Source organism: Odocoileus virginianus, chromosome X (assembly GCF_023699985.2).
Source record: "Odocoileus virginianus isolate 20LAN1187 ecotype Illinois chromosome X, Ovbor_1.2, whole genome shotgun sequence".
NCBI classification, from domain to species: Eukaryota; Metazoa; Chordata; class Mammalia; order Artiodactyla; family Cervidae; genus Odocoileus; species Odocoileus virginianus.
The window spans coordinates 21,029,496-21,033,850 of NC_069708.1; the positions used below are offsets into that span (position 1 = coordinate 21,029,496).

Sequence of the window (4,355 nt, forward strand, 5' to 3'; positions counted from 1 at the left end):
AAATAAGGTCTTCTCTGCTCCCTGTAGAACCAGGGACCAGGATCCCACAGTGGGCGCATGAGCTTTTACCACTCTAAGACTGCTACCAGTGCTTGGGGGCATAGAGTAATATGCACTCCTCTCTGGCTTTCCTTCTCTTCCCTTCTCGCCCTCCACCTCCCCTTCCCTTCTCGCCCTCCACCTCCCCTTCCCTTACCGAGACCCATTGCCTCCACTACTGTTGTGCTATAGCTGTAGCGGGAGCCAGCACACAGCCATGACCGAGAACCCCAGCTTGGAGAACCACCTCATCAAGTGCTTTAAGAATAAGGGCCACGATGTGGAGACAATGTGAAGATACAGAAATGAAATGACTGTTCAACTGCAAAAGAACAAAAAAGATGAACAATTACTGAAAAAAAAAAATGTTCCCCAAGAAGAAAATTTAGGAGATTCAGATGTTGATGCTTATTTTAAAGCACACACTGTAATACTAGAAGCTATAATGCAGAATGCCACAAGTGATAAATACCCAGTGGCCCAGTTGAGTGCTATACAGGCTGCGAGAAAACTTTTATCCAGTGACAGAAATCCACCAGGTGATGGCCTAATAAAATCTTGGATTTACCAATTCTAGTGAAGTGTCTAGAAAGGGATCATAATCCTTCATTACAGTTTTAAGCTGTGTAAGTGTTAACTAACACAGCATCAGGAACTTCTGCACAGACTCAAACTATCATATGGTTTAAAGCTGTACCTCTTTTTCTAAGGCTTCTCCTTTCAGCCACATCAGAATGTTTGTGAGCAAGCAGTGTGGGCTTTGGGAAACATTGTAGGTGATGATACTCAGTGTAGAGATTATGTCATGTTCACTGAGAGTTGTCAAAACTCTTCTGTCCTTCATCAGTCCCTCCATTTTATTGCCTTCTTTTGGAACGTCTCATGGATTATTTTCAGTCTCTTCAGAAATAAGGACTGACTCCATCACCTATGGAGACAGTCTGGAGATTTTGCCAGCATTGTGTGTCTTAATATACCATATGGACATAAACACTCTTGTGGATACTGTTTGGGCACTGTCACATCTGATAGATGGAGGTAAAGAGCAGATACAGATGGTTATTGATTCAGGGGCTGTGCAATTTCTTGTGCCCCTTCTGAGCCATCAGAAAATGAAAGTTCAAACAGCAGCACTCAGAGCAGTTGGTAACATAATGACAGGTACCAATGAGCAGACCCAGGTTGTTCTCAACTGCAATGTCCATTCACGCTTCCCAAATCTCTTACCACATCCAAAGGAGAAGATAAATAAGAAAGCAATGTGATTCCTTCCTTTCCAACATTACAGCAGGCAACCAGCAGCAAGTACAGGATGTAATAGCTGCTGGATTAATCCTATGATTATTTATCAGCTTACTAAGGAGGACTTTGGAATACAAAATGAAGATTTTGGGACAATTAGCAACTTAATGATAAGTGGCAAAAAATATCAAGTTGAGTATCTTGTACAGCACAATACCATCATTCTCTAATTTACTTTCAGTAAAAGATTCTCAAGTTGTTCAGGTGGTTTTAGATGGTCTATAATGGCTAGTGATGAAGCAATCATGATAGCTGAAATAATAAAGAATGCAGTGGTTTGGAGAAGTTTTACAGTGATATGAAGTTGAAGACATATATTTAGCATTTGAAATCATAGATCAGTATTTCTCTGGCAATGATATTGATGAAAATCCTAGCCTCATTCCTGAAACAATACAAGGAGTTACTTACAATTTTGATCCAACAGCCAACCTTCAAACGAAAGAATTTATTTTTGAGTTCAATTGAGTGCAGCATCTTTCCCACATTCAATATGAAGCACCACCAGATGGCTACCAAATGACAAGAATGACAACTACAAAAGGCTCCAAAACATATATGCCCCCTTGTTTTGATGCTTCTAAAGCAAGTCATGTCTCAATCATTCTGCAAATGCCAAAAGTCACTAAGCAAATGGACTATAAAGGCATATGATTGCCTAAACTGCTTTAGAATTCTCCTTTAACAACCTTAACTACTCTATTTTCCTTGTTCCCTGGTGCCACATGCTGACAAATGCAGTATCCAGTTTAGAATATTCTGAGGTGGTGGCTTTGCTATTACAAGAATAGCAAGGAAAGATTTTAAAAAAGTCTTCCTCAGTGATCAATGCAAAGACATAGAGGGAAACAATAGAATGGGAAAGACTAGAGATCACTTCAAGAAAATTAGAGATATCAAGGGAATATTTCATGTAAAGATGGGCACAATAAAGGAGAGAAAAGGTATCGGCCTAACAGAAGCTGAAGATATTAAGAAGAGGTGGCAAAAATACACAGAACTATACAAAAAAGATCTTTATGACCCAGATAACCATGATGGTGTGATCACACACCTAGAGCCAGACATCCTGGAATGCGAAGTCAAGTGGGCCTTAGGAAACATCACTATGAACAAAGCTAGTGGAGGTGATAGAATTACAGTTGACCTACTTCAAATCCTAAAAGATGATGGTGTAAAAGTGCTGCACTCAATATGCCAGCAAATTTGGAAAACACAGCAGTGGCCACAGGACTGGAAAAGGTCCGTTTTCATTCCAATCCCAAAGAAAGACAATGCCAAAGAATGCTGAAACTATTGCACAATTGCACTCATCTCACACGCTAGCAAAGTAATGCTCAAAATACTCCAAGCCAAGCTTCAACAGTATGTGAACCATGAACTTCCAGATGTTCAAACTGGATTTAGAAAAGGCAGAGGAACCAGAGGTCAAATTGCCAACATCTGTTGGATCATCGAAAAAGTGAGAGAGTTCCAGAAAAACATCTAATTTGATTTATTGACTATGCCAAAGACTTTGACTGTGTGGATAACAAAAAACTCTGGAAAACTCTTCAAGAGATGGGAATACCAGACCACCTGACCTGCCTCCTGAGAAATCTATATGCAGGTCAAGAAGCAACAGTTAGAACTGGACATGGAACAACAGACTGGTTCCAAATCAGGAAAGGAGTATATCAAGGCTGTCTATTGTCACCTTGCTTACTTAACTTATATGCAGGATACATCATGAGAAATGCTGGGCTGGATGAAACACAAGCTGGAATCAAGATTGTTAGGAGAAATATCAATAACCTCAGGTGTGCAGGTGACACCACCCTTATGGCAGAAAGTTAAGAAGAACTAAAGAGCCGCTTAATGAAAGTGAAAGATAAGAGCGGAAAAAGTTGGCTTAAAACTCAACATTCAGAAAACTAAAATCACGGCATCTGATCCCATCACTCCATGGCAAATAGAAGGGGAAACAATGGAAACAGTGACAGACTTTATTTTGGGGGGCTCCAAAAATCACTGCAGATGGTGACTGTAGCTATGAAACTAAAAGATGTTTGTGCCTTGGAAAAAAGCTATGACCAACCTTTGCAGCATGTTTAAAACCTCAAATAGCCAAAGAGATCTCAAGAAAGAATAATGCAACTGGAGGAATAACCTGCCTGACTTCAGGCTCTACTGCAAAGCCACGGTCATCAAGACAGTATGGTACTAGCATAAAGAAAGAAATATAGATCAATCGAACAGAATTGAAAGCCCAGAGATAAATCCACGAACCTATGGACACCTTATCTTCGACAAAGGAGGCAAGGATATACAATGGAAAAAAGACAATCTCTTTAGCAAGTGGTGCTGGGAAAACTGGTCAACCACCTGTAAAAGAATGAAACTAGAACACCTTCTAACACCATACACAAAAATAAACTCAAAATGGATTAAAGATCTAAATGGAAGACCAGAAACTATAAAACTCCTAGAGGAGAACATAGGCAAAACACGCTCTGACATAAATCACAGTAGGATCCTCTATGACCCACCTCCCAGAACATTGGAAATAAAAGCAAAAATAAACAAATGGGACCCAGTGAAACTTAAAAAGCTTTTGCACAACAAAGGAAACTATCAGCAAGGTGAAAAGACAGCCTTCAGAATGGGAGAAAATAATAGCAAATGAAGCAACACACAAAGGATTAATCTCAAAAATATACAAGCAACTCCTCCAGCTCAATTCCAGAAAAATAAATGACCCAATCAAGAAAATGGGCCAAAGATCTAAACAGACATTTCTCCAAAGAAGACATACAGATGGCTAACAAACACATGAAAAGATGCTCAACATCACTCATTATCAGAGAAATGCAAATCAAAACCACAATGAGGTACCATTACACACCAGTCAGGATGGCTGCTATCCAAAAGTATACAAGCAGCAAATGCTGGAGAGGGTGTGGAGAAAAGGGAACCCTCTTACATTTTTGGTGGGAATGCAAACTAGCACAGCCACTTTGGAGAACAGTGTGGAG

At 39.9% G+C, this 4,355-nt stretch overlaps 1 pseudogene; it reads left to right on the forward strand.

Moving 5' to 3' along the window:
* Positions 1-256: 256 nt before the first annotated feature.
* Positions 257-1,809, forward strand: LOC110138261 (importin subunit alpha-4 pseudogene; annotated as a pseudogene).
* Positions 1,810-4,355: the final 2,546 nt, after the last annotated feature.